Here is a 23,031-nt window from a genome sequence, read left to right as displayed (position 1 = left end):
GAAGGGCATCTTTGCCTTTTGTCTGATTGCCATAGAGAATCCTGCATGTAGCTGCAAAATCAGCAAAACACATCTCCTCAAACTCTGGTGTCTCAGGTCTGTTTTTGTATTTGTCAGTCAGTGACGTCATCCATATGCTTGAACTTTCTGGTGTTGCGTTCTCCAGGGCTGACATGGGTTTACTCATTTTGACTGGATTATCATCTGTGGATAGGAATACAACACCACGTGAACATTTCTTTAGTTTGAGACCACACGCTCTTGCGACCGCTTCCTGTGCTGAGATTTCTCTCTTTTTGGAATAAGCCTGCATCACCTCTCTCATTTCATCACATTCGTTGACATGTTCCTTGTTTGAGTTTTCAATCACTGTTTTCAGATAGTCTGACATTTTGGACTCTTGCTTTGTTATGTAGCTGGTCAGATACATGATGCAGGAATAAGCATTTAGGATATAAGACACGTCAATATTGGCATTCCAGGATTTGAGAAGGTACTGATTAAACCCATTTACCCAGCAGTCTTTGGGGTCACGTTTCAGTGTCACTGAGCAGGATGTGGCAATCAAGCTCATGCATTCCTCATATTCTCTGACTGTCAGTTCATAGCGAGCCAGGAGCTGCTCTAAAGTCAGGTCGGCAATCTCAGGTTCGTTCAGGAGCGCGTTCAGTGGTTGGAGTTTCTTTTTGGCCTTTCCCACTGCTTCAGAAATGTCAGTGTCACTTTCAAAAGGTCTGGTGATCATTGTCTCTTTGCAAGGTTGTTTGGGAAATCCAAATCTGCAGGCAGAGCCAAAGCTTCTGAAACACGTTCGAGAGTGGTTTCTGCTGTGCATCTGTAACTCTGTCACCTTTCTGTGCAGTTCAGGTTGTCTGTGTGGGTCAGGGAGCTGAGCTGTGATGTACTTTGACACAAAGTCACACACCGTTTGATCACTATCCTCCTCAAACACAGGTGCACCTTCTATCCATAACAGGCAGTGAATGTGTGGGCTTCCTCTGTGCTGAAACTCGACTCTGTAGAAATAATCTTTTATTCTCCCCAATGGCTGTGCCGGACTGAATAGAAGATCTCTGAATAAAGCTTCTACACGTTTATCAAACATGCGCATGGCTGTCACAGGATTGCTTCTCAGTATGTCACACTTTGCAGACCAGTCCAGCTCGTCAAAATTGACTTCCTCACCCTGTTGTCTTTTTATTGCTTCAATCACCTCAGGCCAACGCATTTCAGCTGCTGAGAATGTACAGAAGAATGTAGGAGTTCCCAACTGTCTGATCATGGCAAACAGATCTCTGGTTGTTTTTTGCCAGTAGGCTGGAGTTCCTCTGAGTGGCTGCATGAACCTTACTGCATCTTTATTTCTCACCAGTCTTTCCACCTCATGTTTATCCAGTAACATGTCTGATGTTATTCTGCGTCCGTCTCTGGTCATAGGTTTTGCTTTCCTTAACTGAATGCTCATGCTGTTTGTGGCCAAGTGAATTTCAGTTACAAACTGAGCAAAAAACAAGTAGTTTGTGTCTCTGGCAAAACGATTGTCAACACAGAAAAGCCTTGCTTTGAAATAACCGCTGGGCGACAGCTTAACAAGTCTAGCTTCATCCAGTGTGTTCTGACCTGTAGGAAACTGCACGGGGAAAGCTTTAGATTCGAGATTGGGAGTTTTAAAGAACCCAACAGGTGAGTTTCTTTCAGCAGGCGCCACAGAGTAGATTCCCTCACTGAAACTCAATATGTCCTCTGAAACATCGGTCGGCTGAAGGCACGAGTCAAGAGCGAATCCGCCATTGGGTAAATCACCTTCTTCCTCATCATCAGCTGTCTGCTCAGTTGGCTGCTCAGCATTTGTTTGTTCACCATCACATGACAACATGTCAACATCCTGCTCATCGTCAGGTTCTACCTCATGGATTGCTTCATTGTCAAACATATCAATTTCCAGCAGATCATCCTCATTGTAATCATCATCGTTCATCATGTCATCCTCTGCCTCATCCACATCAGGAAGTGTGGGGTCACACAGCTCAGCATCATCTCTGATACTTACATCCTTATACTGTGGGTGAATCTCTTTCAGTTTATGCAGAGCCTGAACCAGTTTAGACCAGGTGACAGTCTGGAAGAGCTGATGACCTCTGTAACACAGTCGTCTCTTCAGTTTCACTCTTAACACCTGAGACTCACTTCTCACTCTGGGCAAAGCTTGTACAGTTTCCTGTACTTCAGAGGGGACACACACTACATTACCTCTTATTAAATTTTGTCTGCCTTTGGGAAGAGGAATTATCTTGGCAAACGGGATGCACTTGGCGATGAGATGTCTCTCCAAAATGTTGAGGTCACACAGTTCAGGTGGAATATCAGCGAGCTCCATGTTGTTGGCTGCAGCTAGAGACGGCATGGCTCCACGTTTCAGGTGATCGTGACAGGTGTGACAGATCCACTCTTTTCTCCTCTCATCTGGCATCGTGCACTGTTGCTCATTTCTGCAGACTTCATCACAAACATGAACATATTTACCAGTTAGGCACGCTGCAACCACATTTGGATTTCTCAAATAGTTTGATCTCTTACACTGCTTCACCTGGTTTGGAAATGAGGCTTTTAAACACACGGTGCACACAAAGGTGGGACCAGCTTTAATTTGTGATCTGAACAAGGATATTGCCTCTGCAATCACACTGTTGTCTCTCTCTTCTGGTTGTCTAATGATCCGTCTGTATTTCTGCTTGATTTTCATTGCACATCTCATTTTGTGCATCGTTTTAAAAGCAAGATTGTTTTGATATCTCTCTCGCATTCTTTGCTTCATTAGTGCTCTGTGTTGTTGTCTGTATGCCTGGTTACTGTAAAGCCTCCTAAAATAAAAACACCTCTGTTCTTTAAATTCAGAGTTTTTGCTGTATTTTTTTGTGTAAGCCAGCTTTTGCCTCTCCTTAAAAGCTGCATCTTGTCTGTACCTCTGTGTGATGTTAAGCTTTTGCCTCTCCTTAAAAGCTGCATCCTGTCTGTACCTCTGTGTGATGTTAAGCTTTTGCCTCTCCTTAAAAGCTGCATCCTGTCTGTACCTTTGTGTGATGTTAAGCTTTTGCTTCTCCTTAAAAGCTGCATCATACTTATACTTTTGTGTGATATACATTTGTTTCTGCTGTCTGACTTCATTGTTTGTTACATAACAGTTCTTCATATGATCTTTGTGCTTTTGTTTGATTTCTGGTTTGGCTTTGTATTGCTGTTTTTCTTTTCTGTGTAATTCATTACAGTACTTTCTCTTTTCATAACATTTCTTCTTTTCTCTGAATGTGTCATTTAAAGCATACTTTTCTCGTTGTCTCATTTTTTTGTCCTTTTGTGTTTCTTTTTTTGAGAGCATTTGTCTCTGCATGAATCTTCTCCTCTGGTTTTTAGACAGCTTGGACACTTTTTTCAAGATGTCAGATGAGACAGGTTGAGGTGCTTCAGTATCAGGCAACCTAATATGATCCTGTTGTGTCACAGTAGAAGTGATGTCAGTGGACAAACCTTGATGAAACATGGTGTCAGACAGATCAGCAGCATCATTTTCCTTTGAAGCAGCAGCCGAAGTGGATTCTTGGTGAGATTCATCATGAGCTGTTAGAGAAGTGACATTGGACTGTATCGGTGATTGTAGTTCAATTTCAATGTCAGTGGATGCTTCATCTTCATATTCAAGTATTTCATCACAGATGTCAGTGATGGGACTTAGAGTTGGCTCATTGAGAACAGGTGTTGTGTCAGTGTTCACTGTAATCGGTGCGTCAAGGCTGACTTCATTGTGTTCGTTCATACTGAAAAACTCCACAGGTTTCAGCTCATAGTTGCAGGAGGACTTGGTGCGCTTGTGACACTGTTTGATCCTGTTGATGACGTCACGGAGATGTGAAAATGTCACCATGATGGCACAACCAAAAAAAGGATCTGGTAAACCAGTTTCTCCTCTGGAGTGTGGGTCAAAGAAACCATACCTGCCAGATCTGGTTCTGAAACACTGCAATGCATGCACCTTCCATAATTAGCAAAGCGTACTGCACTTCTGACAGAAGACAGCTCATTCCAGCTTCTAGGTCACGAAAGGAATCAACATATTCACTACCAGGTTGTCCTAATGTGCCGTAACGGGACAGCTGAGTCATGTTTACATAATACACATTTCTGCGTGCAGTCACGATGTCAGGGATTTCATCTGTAGCCAAGTGGACGGAGTCAGGAAACCTTATCATGGCTTCACCGTACAGAGCATTACCTTTGTCCAAAACACAGTTGAGGTCTGCTGTCTGGAAGTGTTCGTCCTCATAAAGACAGGCTAGAAACATCAGAGAGTTACATGTACATTGCCTGTTACTGTATTCACCGTATTTATAGTGATTCTGGCTGTAGGATGCACGGACTCTGATCTCAGTGGGCCGGTTGATCACGTTGGCACTGTTAGCATGAGAAGCTGCAGCTACACACAGATTATCATTTTGTCGTCCTCTCTTTAAGAGGTCACCATATGAAACCTGAGATGGACCTGGTGCGTCATGTTGTCTACGAGACTTTACCTGGTTAATGTGAGAACATTCTGCTTCAAGTGGTGTCTCACGGGGACGTTTACCCTTTAACACATCTGCATAAGAAGCTTTTGGTGCAGCTGAACCACCATGTTGACCTCTGGCCTTAGCAACGTTAGTCTCAGCATGTTCTTCTACACACAAGGAATCAGTGGGATGTCTCTCTTTCACCACATCTGCACAGGAAACGTTGGACACAGGAGACTTCTGTTGACCTCTCGGTTGCACAGATGGCCCGGGAACCGTCTCCAACTCACTGCTCTGTGGACGAGGACTTTCTGCTTGGACATCATGAGACTCCTTCTGCCACCGGAGTTTTGCAGCTTGAGACCTTGTGTTCTTCCTTGGCATTGTTGTTAAGAGTTTAAAACCACAAATAACCACTCAGATCAGATACAGATTCTGTATTAGTGCTACCTTTAGACTTTACTTGTCAGTATGTACCAGAGTGAAGATTAAGTGTTCCTTAAAATTATTCTATTATACCGTATGAACTGGGTTCCCACTGGTGTCAGCAAATGTAAATCTGTGGGAAAATATATTAAATTTACAACTATGAGAGGATTTAAGACTGATAAAAAAAAAAAAAAAACCTCTAATCAGAGTTGAACACAAGCTTATCAGCCAAAATATCAAAAAGGTTAATGTAGTTTTTTGTTTTTTTTCCCAAGGGACTTGGGCAGGATGATCACAAACCACTTATCACAATGTTTGTAAGATCAAGAAGCTTCTTTCTCTGTCAGAGAGGACACTATACTAATTACAACAATAGCTTTAAATACTTATCAAATACCAGTATCAGTTGTTCTCACAGATCCTTGTCTGTTTATTTGACTTACCAGTAGAAAAGAAATTAATGCTGTTATGATTTATTATGTTCCTGAACCTTTGGCTATGTTTTATGTTAAAAAGTGAGTGAGAGTGTGTGATGACAGGCAGGTGCTGTTGCTCTTCAGCCACGGGTTGATTCAAGGGTGTGTGTCTGCAAACCAGGGACAGCTTCTCCAAATGAATCCAGGTCCTCTGTACAGGTGTCTGTTTTTTTATTTCAGGATCAACAGGTTAAATAACAATAAAACGCGTGTGTACAATACAGTTACTGAATCACCAGGAGACTGTTAAATAAATGTGATATTTGCAGTCAAACCTGAGTACAAACCTGCAGATGTCCAAAATGAGTGAGCAGGAACAGACTGAAGACTAGATACAGTGCTCTTTTACTTTACAAGTTCTTCAGTACAGTTAATTATCTTTTCTTAATTTGTGTATATTTATCAAGAATTAAATATTAACTTTATGCAAGCACTGTATTCCAAAAGTCAATACTCAATTATTTATGTATTTGGAGATCAAGGATATTTGCACTGATCTCAATCAAATAAGCCAAAGTTTTTATCTACAAATGAGAAGAAAAAAAATTGGGGGGAAGTTTTCTTAACCCCTCTGAGTTTACTCAGATAGTACTACTCAAATAGTTTTTGACCAAATACAATATCCTAATGGGATATGCCAAATTAGGAAACAATATATAATATAGTTATCAATTAATGATGAGGAGAGAGAGAGACAGGACAGACAGAGCGTGAGAGTGGAGAGATTCTCTCAGTGCTTGTAAAAATAGACAGATCCAGCAACACTGCCAGGAAAATCTGAGCGTTGTCTCAGAAGGTATGAGCTTTCAAAAATTCACATCCAAGTGGTAAAATTCACATTCAGCTTGATAAATAGGGCAGCTTTGTCACCTTGAGCGGTACGCTACCAGTGAACAAAACTTATGACCTCACACTGCGAACCGTCACCAGTGCTTCGGCCCAAAAGGTGAGTGGGACAGTGAGATAGATGGAGGGAGATAAAGACAGAGATGGTTTTATCCGACAGGAGAGACAGAGACCAGCAAGCGCAAGGGAGCAGAGAGGAGGCTTCACAGTAACAGAACAAACTGTCAATGATCATCCAAAAGAGAGAGTGGTATAGAAAGAGGCTTTTATGAGGGGGTAGATGGCTTGTAATGACAGAGGAGAGGGGAGAGGTGATGCACCACTGGACAGGTGGTGGACAACAGGACCTGGAAGAAAAGAAAACACTGTTACTTTACATTCGACAGCAGTTTCAATGGGTTAGAAGTTAAAGGTACAATATGTAAGAAATCTAAAGCAACTGGCTGTAAAAGCGTCCTAATATGTCACAGAGACTCAGGAATAATGTTCATATAACATACTGAGCTCACCAACAACCATCTTACAGCCAAGATATTCGCATTAAAATTGTTTTTCAGCTGGGAGATAAAACGAGGTTGTGAAAAAAAAGATTGTTTTCTATTATCGGTTATTATTTATATTTGCTTGATATCACATGGTAGAAATAAGCGGCTTGTCGCTCTGTCGTTTAATAGGCTACACAGCTTGCTGTTGTGAGCATGTAGCCTAGTTAGTTTGAGCTGCTGCTGAAGCTGAAGCTAAAGGGAAGAATTACAAAGTGAAAGTTAGAAAAGAGGGAGGAAATGTGGCGAAATGGAGCCGATGGTAAATGAAGTGATTGTGAACGTGTGGAGCGGTTCATGAGAGGAGTCTGTCCCGGTCAGGTCGCCGGTCTCCGGTCGTCATGTTTTATGATCCGACGTCAGAAAGCCGGAGCGGCTCACGTCGTCTATTCTGCCGTAAGACGTCTCATATGTTGGCTCATAGAAATGCGCGGTTTGCGGGCACATCCACAGAGACGCCGTAGACGGCGTGAATTACACACACTAAGGCTCCGGTAGATGCGGGGTTACAGTGTGTGTGTCTGTGTGTGCGTGTCTGTGTGTGTGTCAGCGCTGCACACACACACACACAGCGTCGGATAATAATAATAATAATAATAACAATAACTTGCAGATCACCTGAGTGACGTGAACTCCGCTTGTAGTTACTATGAGTCAGAGCAATAAAACAATGAGGTTGTTGATGAATATGTAGCTTTTCTCTCTGCTTTGAGACTTTGAGACTGACTGAGTGAGCAGAGCGGGTTAGCGTGTCGCTGTCTGGCAAGTCTGGTGGGTAGGGGAGGGGGGACAACGCGCTTTTGAATTTGACTGCAGCAACAATTTTGGCCACATTCTTACATATTGTACCTTTAAAAGAGGATACTTCCAAATATTGTAGACACAATATTTTTGATAATAATACTACCTGATAAAATGATTCATTTGAGATCTTTAGGCTGTCACTTGTATCACATGTATTGTGTTGACACTTTGCTTTGTATTGCATTATTCACATTTTCTGTTATTTAGCACATTTAGCTTCACTGATATAAATTATGAAGAGGACAAAGTCATAGAAAAATCTGGGGTCTCATAAACAAAACTTGAACCTGTACAAAAACGTTGTGTATGCCATGTTTGCTTACAGTCAGATGTATTAATAACGAAATGTATAAATGTGTTGTCAGTCTCCTTGAGTTAGACCGTGCGCAGTATAAGCACCACGTTGTCATGAAAAGTGTGTCAACTTACCATCAAGCTTTCAGGGAGCCTGGAGTTGAAGAAAGGGGCGAGGCCAGCCAGAGAGTGGAAAAGGAGCGAGAGAAGATATTTTACACTCTGCACAAAGTCTTAACATTTTATAATTCATTTTAATTCTCATGTTCGATAAGGAATTACTTTTATCAAGAATTATACATTCTAGGTTAGGTTTGTGTGTGTTTTCTGTTGAGACAGTCATTCTAATCTGCACTGGTAAGTGATCACACCATATCAATATCATCATAAAATTATAAAAATGCCATGGAGAGGACATGAGTGTGTTGTCTTACTTTCCGGTTCAATCTGGAGTTTGCAGCATCTATGGTGTGGGGGTACAGAGGGGACAGAGAAAGAAAGGAGTGGAGAGTTCAGCACAGTGCATTTTAATCAAAATATTTACATATCAAATCATCATATCTGTGGAGGCCCCATGTGCCACCAAGGCACGAAGTGGATAGAGAGAGACATATCAACATCTTGTTGCAAGGTCTCAGTCGAGTTTCTACATAATAATTTAGTATTCAGTTTTTGCAAAATGCATGGCCTGGCTACAACACTTGGTGGTCAACTGTTGTCTTTATAGCAGTGCAGTGTTTCCTCTACATTCATTTAGGAGTGGCGGCCCGCGGGTTTGATTGTCGTGTCGGACGTTGCGTTTGAGTGCTAGCGGAAAAGGGCTCCGCTGGAGGGGGGGTTGACGGCGGTGACAACGAGACAGCAGAATGATCCTGTGTAGGAGCTGTCCATGGTTACTTAGCCAAAAGTCTCTTGAAGTAGGCTATCAAACGAAGACAACTATGGACTGAGGAAGTTTGAATACGGTGGTTAAATCCAGAAGTTATCATGACGGAAACCGTATGTTGTGGTCAAAAAAAAAAAGGAAGAAAAAAAGATTTTGATTCGGTGGAAACGGGGGGGGGGGGGGAGGGCGCCACTCCTTAAAATAATCCTAGACGAAACACTGCAGTGTCATGAGAATGCCCTTCACATGTAAACAATGCATGAGCTATGGTCAGTCATAAGTCTCAGTGCTGAAAGGTAAGGATGTTTGAAGTCATATGTTTCCCATAGACATACAATGTGTTTGAACTTACCAAGGGACAGCCTGCATTTGCCAGGACGGAAAAGGTGGCCAGAGGACAAAGAGAAAAGACACATTTTAGTTTCCCTCCAGTATTTCAGTATTAGGTTAGCTCATTCCAATGTAGTTTTCAAAGACCAACTGTCGTCACTGCAATTACTTAAACGTGAGGTGCTGTTGCTTTTACAGTGCAGTACATGACACATAAAATTATTAAAATCAATATGAAATACTCATAGGACATATAAATATGAGGTATTTTGTTAAGCTCAGTTTCTGTGTCTGTACTTACCAACCAAAGCGCAGAGTTTTGACAATATTGTCTGTGTAAAAGAGACAAAAGATGAGTTCAAACCAGTCTCTTTATGCAGCAGGCTATTATTAACTTCTCTGTGACAAGAAACAATATGTTATTGTCTTGTGTGGACACATGTGGTATGCACTTAAACCTACACAACAACCAACACATGCAGTGCTCCATCTCAGCTCCCTGCTTTTTCTAGATGCTTAAATAATACAATATGATATAGTGCATTAATGAATTGTTACTGATAAATGAGACCAAACGTCCCCTCTAAACAACTGTCTGAACAAAGTTGTTTGCTTTAATCACCTCTCAAATAAACATTTATGTTCTCAAGAAGTTTAAAGATCCCCGTGTGTGTGCGTGTGTGTCTTCATTGACCAACACAAAGGATGCAGGGGACACATAAGTCACATACACAGGGAGATGTGACAATGACCCATAGCCGTGACACGTCATCGCTGCCGCCCGTCTGAGGGGCAGGACTGCCCAGTCCTCAGTCCTGACCCTCAGACGGGCGGGATAAAAAAAAGAAGAAGAAAAAAGACTGGGAAGAAGGCTGGTTGAGGCTAGCTAGTTAGCAGCTACTTAACTGCAAAACTCTCCTACAATTTCATCCTCGTCTCATAAATAAATTACGGATCAAACAACAGAGACAGCTTTGCACTGTACCACGCCAGTTAACTGAATGAGCTGGTTGAAGAACCTCTTTGTTTTTGTTCCCATGACAGCAGGCGTTAGCATCATAGACGGTTAGCATTAACGGCTATGCTGAGGTTAGCATTAGTTGCCAGGCAAAGGTTAGCACGCTGCTAACACGGTTTTTACTGTGGTTTAACAGGGAAATGTTTCGCCCCTTGATTTCTTTTAAGTCAGTTTAAGCCTTAGGCCAATCGTGGTATCACAGTGAAACGGGGAAAAAAAGACATTTCTAACGTTTTACAGTTGTCAGTTAGAACCTCTCAGTCACTGTTACCTACCGTTGAGACCTCAGAGCAGAATGACGTCAGCTCTCGTAAACAACCGTTAGGACTGGATGAGGCGTTTAAGTGTACTCGGAAATTCCAAACTCACACTGGGAAAAGCTGTACATTTCGCTTCTTTAGGCTATTTTATTGAAACATCAACATATTATCACGGTTGCAGACAATTTATTCATAACATTAAAATGATTCCAGTTGAAGTTTTGAATTATGGGGGTTTATGTGTGACTCATTTTAGCTGATAACCCATTTTACCTGAACAACGGTCATCTCCTACCGAGTTGCATTCAAGAACCTGTTTTCAGTGACGGAGATTAGACGACCAGCTGGTAGCCTTCTTAAACTGATTCTCTTTTTCTATTGTTGTGACTCGTTTAGTTTTTATTTTGTATTCCTGTATTTTAATGTTGTTTTACTGTTAGTGTGTGTGTGTGTGTGTGTGTGTGTGTGTGTGTGTGTGTGTGTGTGTGTGTGTGTGTGTGTGTGTGTGTGTGTGTGTGTGTGTGTGTGTGTGTGTGTGTGATCCAGGGCCGGCCCGTGGCATAAGCCGTATAGGCAAATGCTAAGGGCGCCGTCCATCCAGGACACACACAAAAAAAGTGTAACTTTCACTATTTTTTATAACTAGTTGACTTGCTACTATTATTTCTTAATACAAAAAATAATCCCACGTTAATTTAAATGCAAAGCAATACCTGTTAAAAAGTAATACTATAGGCTAATAGGCCTATGTTACAACATTACTTATTAAGTCGCCCCCCCCCCCTCTCTCCCCCACATGCCCATTGGTACATGCCCTCCGCTCCCCCCGCAGTCACACACACAGCAGAGGTAGGCTACCTGTCTGCAGTGGGAATGCTTTCAAGCCGTTTTCTTGTTAGAAACGCCACATTTTTAATTAGATGTGTGGATACTTGGTTGCATTAATCCTCAAAGTCGGCGCAAATGCCGGCTCGTTTGCGCGACCGTCTCGATATGTTTTTGTTTATATTTCGGTCATTTTACGCCGCCCTTGACGACCTGTCAATCAAAAGAACAGCTGTGAAGCGCTTCGAACCCACAGCATCGTTAGGACAGAGAGAGAAGCAGTGAGGATGATGACGGTGCTTCAGAGGCTGAAAGTTCTGACTCATTAGATGAGGAGGATATTGAAAAAAGAAGAGAGAGTTGAGACTTCAGCCTGCTCAGACAGCAGGGCCACAGCTCCAGCTCTGTACACAGACCTGCTGAGCTCTCAAACCATTTTTTTTTTTTTTACCTCTCAAACAGCACCACAGTGACAACACATGGAGGGTACATTATATAGGTTAAATATTGTACATTTTGTGTTTTTTGTCTGTTTAGTTGATATTTTGTTTGGAGAGAAAAAGCTAATTTCTCATTTAGGGCTACACACATCTCATGAAGTTTGAAATGTAATGTTAAGTCAATATTTAGCTTCTTTTATTTTACATTTGAGACATTTGGTGAAAATAGAATGACAGATAACATTTATGCTCACAAAGCAATTTAACAAAATTTCATTTTAACTTGTTTTCCACACTTACATTATCTATTAGCCTTTATTCAGACAGTAGGCTATATTCCACTGCTTTTGTGAAGCTAAGACTTATACCCATTTCAAGCATCACAACAGGTTATTCTCATGACTGTAGAGAGACTCATTTTTTTCATGTCTTCACCCAGGATTTACTCAATGAAATTTTACTGATTGTTGTGCAAGTTGTGTATCTCAGGGTCAGAGGGGACATACAGATACACTGCTACATGTATGTTATCATTATAATCATTATTGATCATTGTTGGGGGGGGCGCCTGGGAGTAATCTCGCCTAGGGCACCAAAATGGCTAGAGCCGGGCCTGGTGTGATCACATGAAGTTACCTGTGTGTGTGTATTTAAAAATGACAGTTTGAAAACATTGTTGGACTATTAGGCTATTTGAAACAATATCTGAAGAGTAAAAGTACAACTGAATTGTTTTAGATAAGTGTAAAAAATGTGTCTAAAAGTAGTAGAAATATTGAAAAATGAATACTTGCTTTTGAGGAATGAACGATCCATTGTGAGCAAGTGACACACTTTTGCATGATATCCACAGTTTTGTTCTGAGTAATGCAATAGCTGTTGTGCAAATGCACCAAAGCTACTGAGAAAAACTGTAAATGGCCAAAGAACAAATTTGCCAACAACTGATAAAGATGTGTGAAGCAGTGATGAAATAGTTCAAAAAGCAGTTCATCTTAGATCAAGCACAGTGTTACTGTAAAGAAAAGGAGGCAGAGGAGGAGAAGAGGAAGAAGAAGAGAAAGAGGTAGGAGAAAGGGAGAATAGAAAGGAAAGAGGGGGAGAGAGAGCAATAAAGGGACAAAGACACAGGGTAAATAGAAATAAATAAAGATAGATAGATAGATAGATAGATAGATAGATAGATAGATAGATAGATAGATAGATAGATAGATAGATAGATAGATAGATAGATACTGTTGAATAATATCAAACAAAACAAAGAAAGAAGGAAGTACAAAGACAGAGAAAGGGGTAGAAATCAAGAAAGAAATAAGTAAAAAGACAGAAATAGGGTAGAAGAAAGAAGAAAAAGAGAAGAGAGAGAGGGGGATGATAGATAGAAAGAGGTAGATAGATAGAGATAGAGAGGGAAAGACAGAAAGACAAAAAGAGAAATAGTAAAAGAGAAAGAAAGACAGAAAGAAAGAAAGAAAGAAAGAAAGAAAGAAAGAAAGAAAGAAAGAAAGAACGAACGAACAGATACAGATGAAGGGATAGATAGATAGATAGATAGATAGATAGATAGATAGATAGATAGATAGATAGATAGATAGATAGATAGATAGATAGATAGATAGATAGATAGATAGACTTGACACATGTTAAAAGCTGCGTCCAATGTCCTAGGCTCCACCTGTACTATATATAGAGGTGGAACGGTTAAACGTTTAGAAATTACTTAAATTGTTGAAGATTAGCATGAAGAAATTGAAAAGCTGAAGTCTACTCAAATATAGGCCTATTTAAAAATGATAGCATGAAAACATTGTTGGACTATTACTAATATAGATTAAACAATATCTAGGTGGTTGGAAATTATTTGAATTGTTGAAGATTGTGGTGAAAGAAAAATTAACATTTTAAGTACACTCAAATTACTCTAATAAAAATTATATGTGTGTTGGATATGTGTGTATGGTCAGTGTGTGTCCGTGTGTGTGTGTGTGTGTGTGTGTGTGTGTGTGTTGGATATGTGTGTATGGTCAGTGTGTGTCCATTTGTGTGTGTGACCGACAGACAGTCAAATAGAGAGAATGTGTGTGCGTTGCCATGGTGACGTTGCCATGGTGAGGTTACCATGGTGAGGTTGCCATGTTGAGGTTACCATGTAACTGTTGGCTGGTGGCTTTAAGGTATGGTGGCAGCTTTAACCATAGGCTTTAACTGCTCTGTGACACCCTCAAACAGATCTAATGTACGACAAATCTGTACTTAGTACGAGCAAAAGGTTTACATTTTCCGAACCATAAGACCTTGCTGAACGCGTCCATGTCACTTTGGTGTTTCTAGAGTAAAAATTGTTGATTGGGTCGCAGGTTGGAAACTTTGGGACGTTTAGAAAATCAGCGCCTACTTTTGAATGGGAGTCAATGGGAGGAAGGGAGGGAACTGGCTGCACTCGGAGGCTCCCAGTTTAAATTGTGTTCGTCTCTCTGGTTTTTTGAGCACATGAAGAGATCAAGGATGAGCTTGTCTACAAGCATGCCCGAAATTATGTGTGTAGAGTGTAATCTGTGGCCGTGCTGACAGGATAGAGAGAAAAATGTGAGAGGATTTTTAGACCCTCTGTCACTCTACCAACTGCCAACGTCCGAACATTCCGTCCCATTGACTTTCATGTTAAATCTGAATTTTGTCAGAAATTTTAATGATTTTAAAACTATACATATATCTGAAACTGTTGAAGATATCAATAAGCTGAGATATAGCTGAATAGTTGAAAGGTTTGTGAACAGTTTAAAAGTTGAATGAAGTCTGTAGCTGAAAAGTATGCTGAAGCTATTAGAGGCTGAATGAAGCAGAAAATTTGAAGAGTTTGAAGACTGTTTCAATGTATTCCTATGGGAAAAAAATTGCACAAAAAGTTAAATATTTTAAAAAGTATAAATAGTATGAAAGAGAAAAATAATAGCATAAATGTCCTGAAAAAGCTGCACGTTTTGATATATGAATTGTTGAAATAGCACAAAGTATGAAGAACGAGTTAAACGCAGAAAAAGGGAAGAAGACTCAGAATAATAATAACTAGAAAAAGATAGCATTTCCTGCAGAAAATGCGTGTGAATGCTGAAAGCAGCTGAACGCTGTTGCTGAAGCAATGCTGAATCAGCTGAAGAAATTGTTGAATCAATGCTAAATTAGTTGACGAAACTGCTAAAGCAATGTTGAAAAGACTAATGCTAGAGTAGAGTAGAGAGTAGATGAATACTTTATTCATCCCTAGGAGGGAAAAAGCTGAAACATATAACTTGTAGTGTGAGATGAATGCCTTTTTAAAGGTAAAAAGCAGTAGAAATGCTAAAGGGAGAAGAAAACATTGAAATTCTGCATGTTTAAATGTAATGGTTAAATAGTTGAAATCTGCAGCTAACCTAACAGGAAGGACAACTGATGAACCAGCACTAACATAGCCGAAGCAATGGCTGAGAATATATTTAAAAGTAGAAGATGTGAGACTTTGTATGAAATGGCTGGAAATTACTTGAATTGTCAAAGAAGAGTTTGAAAAATTCCTGAATTAGGAAAAAAGTTAATGCCTACTGAAATACATTGTAAACTGACAGCAGAAGAACATTGTTGAAGAATATAGATCATTAGCATTAGCTGTGAAGTAGAACATTGTAAACAGCGGGTTTAATGGTGTGAAATGGTTGAGAAGAGCCTCAGTAGTTTAGGATTCGTGTAAAACAATGTGTTCAACATGACCAAAATGGGGAAATGTGTATTATTCAGTTTAAATAGCTAAAGAACAAAATTAACAGCAACGAGTCCATTAACTACAACAGGAAGATAGAGAGGTACACAAAACAGTCAGACAACTGTAGGAAAAGTGTGTGTGTGTGTGTGTGTGTGTGTGTGTGAGAGAGAGAGTGAGGAAGATATACAAAAGTGTGTGTCCATTTGTGTGTGTGTGTGTGTGTGTGTGTGTGTGTGTGTGTGTGTGTGTGTGTGTGTGTGTGTGTGTGTGTGTGTGTGTGTGTGTGTGTGTGTGTGTGAGTGAGTGAGGAAGATATACAAAAAGTTCTGACCTGACAACTGTATGAAATGTGTGTGTGTTGGACGTGTGTGTCTGTTTGTGTATGGTTAGTGTGTGTCCATTTGTGTGTGTGTGTGTGTGTTGGATGTGTGTCTGTTTGTGTGTAATTGTGTAAATTGTGTATGTGTTTGGTAAGTGGTTGTATGTTTGTTGGGTGTGTGTGTGTGTGTGTGTGTGTGTGTGTGTGTGTGTGGTAGTTAGTGTGTGTCCAATTGTGTGTGTGTGTGTGTGTGTGTGTGTTGGATGTGTGTGTCCATTTGTGTGTGTGTGTGTTGGATGTGTGTGTATGGTGAGTGTGTGTCCATTTGTGTGTGTGTGTGTGTGTGGTGTGTGTGTGTGTAGTAGTAGTTAGTGTGTGTCCATTTGTGTGTGTGTGTTGGATGTGTATGCATGGTGAGTGTGTGTCCATTTGTGTGTGTGTGTGTGTGTGTGTGTGTGTGTGTGTGTGTGTGTGTGTGTGTGTGTGTATGGTGAGTGTGTGTCCATTTGTGTGTGTGTGTCCATTTGTGTGTGTGTGTGTTGGATGTGTGTGTGTGTGTGGTAGTTAGTGTGTGTCCATTTGTGTGTGTGTGTGTGTGTGTGTGTGTGTGTGTGTATGACAGACAGACAGTCAAACAGAGAGAATGTGTGTGCGTTGCCATGGTGACGTTGCCATGGTGAGGTTACCATGGTGAGGTTGCCATGTTGAGGTTACCATGTAACTGTTGGCTGGTGGCTTTAAGGCATGGTGGCAGCTTTAACCATAGGCTTTAACTGCTCTGTGACACCCTCAAACAGATCTAATGTACGACAAATCTGTACTTAGTACGAGCAAAAAGGTTTACATTTTCCGAACCATAAGACCTTGCTGAACGCGTCCATGTCACTTTGGTGTTTCTAGAGTAAAAATTGTTGATTGGGTCGCAGGTTGGAAACTTTGGGACGTTTAGAAAATCAGCGCCAACTTTTGAATGGGAGTCAATGAGAGGAGAGAGGGAAATGGCCGCACTCGGAGGGCTCCCAGTTTAAATTGTGTTTGTCTCTCTGGTTTTTTGAGCACATGAAGAGATCGAGGATGAGCTTGTCTACAAGCATGCCCGAAATTATGTGTGTAGAGTGTAATCTGTGGCCGTGCTGACAGGATAGAGAGAAAAATGTGAGAGGATTTTTAGACCCTCTGTCACTCTACCAACTGCCAACGTCCGAACATTCCGTCCCATTGACTTTCATGTTAAATCTGAATTTTGTCAGAAATTTTAATGATTTTAAAACTATACATATATCTGAAACTGTTGAAGATATCAATAAGCTGAGATATAGCTGAATAGTTGAAAGGTTTGTGAACAGTTTAAAAGTTGAATGAAGTCTGTAGCTGAAAGTATGCTGAAGCTATTAGAGGCTGAATGAAGCAGAAGATTTGAAGAGTTTGAAGACTGTTTCAATTCATTTCCTATGAGAGAAAAATTGCAGAAAAAGTTAAATATTTTAAAAAGTATAAATAGTTGAAAAGAGAAAAGTCATAGCAACATTGTCCTGAGAAAGCTGCACGTTTTGATATATGAATTGTTGAAATAGCACAAAGTATGAAGGAGCAGAAAACTGCTGAAAAAGGGTGGAAGAAGTAAGAATAATAATAATAATAATAAGTATAAAGATTTGAATAACAATAGTGTGAATGCTTCCAGCATTCACACTAATAATAAGTTTAAAGAAACAAAATGGCCGAACAGAATAACAATACTGTGAATGCTTCCAGCATTCACACTAATAACTAGAAAAAGATAGCATTTCCTGCAGAAAATGCGTGTGAATGCTGAAAGCAGCTGAACGCTGTTGCTGAAGCAATGCTGAATGAGCTGAAGAAATTGTTGAATCAATGCTAAATTAGTTGACGAAACTGCTAAAGCAATGTTGAAAAGACTAATGCTAGAGTAGAGCAGAGTAGAGAGTAGAGGAATACTTTATTCATCCCTAGGAGGGAAAAAAGCTGAAACATATAACTTGTAGTGTGAGATGAATGCCTTTTTAAAGGTAAAAAGCAGTAGAAATGCTAAAGGGAGAAGAAAACATTGAAATTCTGCATGTTTAAATGTAATGGTTAAATAGTTGAAATCTGTAGCTAACCTGACAGGAAGGACAACTGATGAACCAGCACTAACATAGCCGAAGCAATGGCTGAGAATATATTTAAAAGTAGAAGATGTGAGACTTTGTATGAAATGGCTGGAAATTACTTGAATTGTCAAAGAAGAGTTTGAAAAATTCCTGAATTAGGAAAAAAGTTAATGCCTACTGAAATACATTGTAAACTGACAGCAGAAGAACATTGTTGAAGAATATAGATGGAGCATTAGCTGAGGAGTAGAACATGTAAAACAGCGGGTTTAATTGTGTGAAATGGTTGAGAAGAGCCAACAAAATGAACAGCAACGAGTCCATTAACTACAACAGGAGGATAGAGAGGTACATACAAAACAGTCAGACAACTGTAGGAAAAGTGTGTGTGTGTGTGTGTGTGAGAGAGTGAGGAAGATATACAATAGTGTGTGTGTGTGTGTGTGTGTGTGTGTGTGTGTGTGTGTGAGTGAGGAAGATATACAAATAGTTCTGACCTGACAACTGTATGAAATGTGTGTGTGTTGGACGTGTGTGTCTGTTTGTGTATGGTTAGTGTGTGTCCATTTGTGTGTGTGTTTGTTGTGTGTGCACGTGTGTCTGTTTGTGTGTAATTGTGTAAATTGTGTATGTGTTTGGTAAGTGGTTGTATGTTTGTTGGGTGTGTGTGTGTGTGTGTGTTTGTGTGTGTGTGTGGTAGTTAGTGTGTGTCCATTTGTGTGTGTGTGTGTGTTGGATGTGTGTGTATGGTGAGTGTGTGTCCATTTGTGTGTGTGTGTGTGTCCATTTGTGTGTGTGTGTGTGTGTGCGTGCGTGTGTGTGTGTGTGTGTGTGTGTGTGTGTGTGTGTGTGTGTAGTAGTTAGTGTGTGTCCATTTGTGTGTGTGTGTTGGATGTGTATGCATGGTGAGTGTGTGTCCATTTGTGTGTGTGTGTGTGTGTGTGTGTGTTGGATGTGTGTGTATGGTGAGTGTGTGTGTGTGTGTGTGTGTGTGTGTGTCCATTTGTGTGTGTCCATTTGTGTGTGTGTGTGTGGTAGTTAGTGTGTGTCCATTTGTGTGTGTGTGTGTGTGTGTGTGTGTGTGTGTGTGTGTGTGTGTATATGACCGACAGACAGTCAGACAGAGAGAATGTGTGTGCGTTGCCATGGTGACGTTGCCATGGTGAGGTTACCATGGTGAGGTTGCCATGTTGAGGTTACCATGTAACTGGTGGCTGGGTGGCTTTAAGGGCATGGTGGCAGCTTTAAACCATAGGCTTTAACTGCTCTGTGACACCCTCAAACAGATCTAATGTACGACAAATATGTACTTAGTACGAGCAAAAAGGTTTTACATTTTCCGAACCATAAGACCTTGCTGAACGCGTCCGTGCCACTTTGGTGTTTCTAGAGTAAAAATTGTTGATTGTGTCGCAGGTTGGAAACTTTGGTGACGTTTAGAAAATCAGCGCCTACTTTTGAATGGGAGTCAATGAGAGGAAGGGAGGGAAATGGCCGCACTCAGAGGCTCCCAGTTTAAATTGTGTTTGTCTCTCTGGTTTTTTGAGCACATGAAGAGATCGAGGATGAGCTTGTCTACAAGCATGCCCGAAATTATGTGTGTAGAGTGTAAATTGTGGCCGTGCTGACAGGTTAGAGAGAAAAATGTGAGAGGATTTTTAGACCCTCTGTCACTCTACCAACTGCCAACGTCCGAACATTCCGTCCCATTGACTTTCATGTTAAATCTGAATTTTGTCAGAAATTTTAATGATTTTAAAACTATACATATATCTGAAACTGTTGAAGATATCAATAAGCTGACATATAGCTGACTAGTTGAAAGGTTTGTGAAACAGTTTAAAGTTGAATGAAGTCTGTAGCTGAAAGTATGCTGAAGCTATTAGAGGCTGAATGAAGCAGAAGATTTGAAGAGTTTGACGACTGTTTCAATGTATTCCTATGGGAAAAAAATTGCAGAAAAAAGTTAAATATTTTAAAAAGTATAAATAGTATGAAAGAGAAAAATAATAGCATAAATGTCCTGAATAAGCTGCACGTTTTGATATATGAATTGTTGAAATAGCACAAAGTATGAAGAAGTAGTTAAACACAGAAAAAGGGAAGAAGACTCAGAATAATAATAATAATAATAATAATAAGTTTAAAGAAACAAAATGGCCGAACAGAATAACAATACTGTGAATGCTTCCAGCATTCACACTAATAAGTTTAAAGAAACAAAATGGCCGAACAGAATAACAATACTGTGAATGCTTCCAGCATTCACACTAATAACTAGAAAAAAGATAGCATTTCCTGCAGAAAATGCGTGTGAATGCTGAAAGCAGCTGAACGCTGTTGCTGAAGCAATGCTGAATGAGCTGAAGAAATTGTTGAATCAATGCTAAATTAGTTGACGAAACTGCTAAAGCAATGTTGAAAAGACTAATGCTAGAGTAGAGTAGAGAGTAGATGAATACTTTATTCATCCCTAGGAGGGAAAAAGCTGAAACATATAACTTGTAGTGTGAGATGAATGCCTTTTTAAAGGTAAAAAGCAGTAGAAATGCTAAAGGGAGAAGAAAACATTGAAATTCTACATGTTTAAATGTAATGGTTAAATAGTTGAAATCTGTAGCTAACCAGACAGGAAGGACAACTGATGAACCAGCACTAACATAGCCGAAGCAATGGCTGAGAATATATTTAAAAGTAGAAGATGTGAGACTTTGTATGAAATGGCTGGAAATTACTTGAAATTGTCCAAAGAAGAGTTTGAAAAATTCCTGAATTAGGAAAAAAGTTAATGCCTACTGAAATACATTGTAAACTGACAGCAGAAGAACATTGTTGAAGAATATAGATGGAGCATTAGCTGAGGAGTAGAAACATGTAAACAGCGGGTTTAATGGTGTGAAATGGTTGAGAAGAGCCTCAGTAGTTTAGGATACGTGTAAAACAATGTGTTCAACATGACCAAAATGGGGAAATGTGTATTTTCAGTTTAAATAGCTAAAGAACAAAATTAACAGCAACGAGTCCATTAACTACAACAGGAAGATAGAGAGGTACATACAAAACAGTCAGACAACTGTAGGAAAAGTGTGTGTGTGTGTGTGTGTGTGTGTGTTGGATGTGTGTGAGAGTGAGGAAGATATACAAAAGTGTGTGTGTGTGTGTGTGTGTGTGTGTGTGTGTGTGTGTGTGTGTGTGTGTGTGTGTGTGTGTGTGAGTGAGGAAGATATACAAAAAGTTCTGACCTGACAACTGTATGAAATGTGTGTGTGTTGGACGTGTGTGTCTGTTTGTGTATGGTTAGTGTGTGTCCATTTGTGTGTGTGTTTGTTGTGTGTGCATGTGTGTCTGTTTGTGTGTAATTGTGTAAATTGTGTATGTGTTTGGTAAGTGGTTGTATGTTTGTTGGGTGTGTGTGTGTGTGTGTGTGTGTGTGTGTGTTGTGTGTGGTAGTTAGTGTGTGTCCAATTGTGTGTGTGTGTGTGTGTGTGTGTTGGATGTGTGTGTATGGTGAGTGTGTGTCCATTTGTGTGTGTGTGTGTGTGTGTGTCCATTTGTGTGTGTGTGTGTTGGATGTGTGTGTATGGTGTGTGTGTGTGTGTGTGTGTGTGTGTGTGTAGTAGTAGTTAGTGTGTGTCCATTTGTGTGTGTGTGTTGGATGTGTATGCATGGTGAGTGTGTGTCCATTTGTGTGTGTGTGTGTGTGTGTGTGTGTGTGTGTGTGTGTGTGTGTTGGATGTGTGTGTGTGTGGTAGTTAGTGTGTGTCCATTTGTGTGTGTGTGTGTGTATGACCGACAGACAGTCAAACAGAGAGAATGTGTGTGCGTTGCCATGGTGACGTTGCCATGGTGAGGTTACCATGGTGAGGTTGCCATGGTGAGGTTACCATGTTGAGGTTACCATGTAACTGGTGGCTGGTGGCTTTAAGGCATGGTGGCAGCTTTAACCATAGGCTTTAACTGCTCTGTGACACCCTCAAACAGATCTAATGTACGACAAATCTGTACTTAGTACGAGCAAAAGGTTTACATTTTCCGAACCATAAGACCTTGCTGAACACGTCCATGTCACTTTGGTGTTTCTAGAGTAAAAATTGTTGATTGTGTCGCAGGTTGGAAACTTTGGGACGTTTAGAAATCAGCGCCTACTTTTGAATGGGAGTCAATGAGAGGAGAGAGGGAACTGGCCACACTCAGAGGCTCCCAGTTTAAATTGTGTTCGTCTCTCTGGTTTTTTGAGCACATGAAAAGATCGAGGATGAGCTTGTCTACAAGCATGCCCGAAATTATGTGTGTAGAGTGTAATCTGTGGCCGTGCTGACAGGATAGAGAGAAAAATGTGAGAGGATTTTTAGACCCTCTGTCACTCTACCAACTGCCAACGTCCGAACATTCCGTCCCATTGACTTTCATGTTAAATCTGAATTTTGTCAGAAATTTTAATGATTTTAAAACTATACATATATCTGAAACTGTTGAAGATATCAATAAGCTGAGATATAGCTGAATAGTTGAAAGGTTTGTGAACAGTTTAAAAGTTGAATGAAGTCTGTAGCTGAAAGTATGCTGAAGCTATTAGAGGCTGAATGAAGCAGAAAATTTGAAGAGTTTGAAGACTGTTTCAATGTATTCCTATGGGAAAAAAATTGCACAAAAAGTTAAATATTTTAAAAAGTATAAATAGTATGAAAGAGAAAAATAATAGCATAAATGTCCTGAAAAAGCTGCACGTTTTGATATATGAATTGTTGAAATAGCACAAAGTATGAAGAACGAGTTAAACGCAGAAAAAGGGAAGAAGACTCAGAATAATAATAATAAGTTTAAAGAAACAAAATGGCCGAACAGAATAACAATACTGTGAATGCTTCCAGCATTCACACTAATAATAATAATAATAATAAGTTTAAAGAAACAAAATGGCCGAACAGAATAACAATACTGTGAATGCTTCCAGCATTCACACTAATAATAATAATAAGTTTAAAGAAACAAAATGGCCGAACAGAATAACAATACTGTGAATGCTTCCAGCATTCACACTAACTAGGAAAAAATCCACACAATAACAGTAGTGCCCGGGCTTCGCCCGGGCACTGGTCCCTGCAGCTATTTCATAGCTGTTGGGACCAGTGCCCGTGGGCGATTGCCCGTGGCCCTAATAATACGTA

At 40.2% G+C, this 23,031-nt stretch overlaps 1 protein-coding gene and 1 long non-coding RNA gene across 2 annotated transcripts in view; one reads left to right on the top strand and one right to left on the bottom strand.

Annotated features, from left to right (window-relative positions):
- LOC146978040 (major histocompatibility complex class I-related protein 1-like) overlaps nt 1-23,031 on the top strand; it is a 568,607-nt gene that overhangs the window by 130,365 nt on the left and 415,211 nt on the right. The gene's annotated exons all lie outside the window — the stretch shown is intronic.
- On the bottom strand, nt 5,799-8,401 carry LOC146978050 (uncharacterized). Its single transcript, XR_015036950.1, has 3 exons — nt 8,367-8,401; nt 8,068-8,086; nt 5,799-6,639 (listed from the first exon to the last, which is right to left on the bottom strand). It is a non-coding gene; the product is annotated as an uncharacterized LOC146978050 (long non-coding RNA).

The sequence above is a fragment of the Trachurus japonicus genome, chromosome 11 (genome assembly GCF_045865225.1).
Source record: "Trachurus japonicus isolate A0001 chromosome 11, Traja_1.0".
Lineage (NCBI taxonomy): Eukaryota > Metazoa > Chordata > Actinopteri > Carangiformes > Carangidae > Trachurus > Trachurus japonicus.
This window is presented reverse-complemented; position numbering and strand designations above follow the sequence as displayed.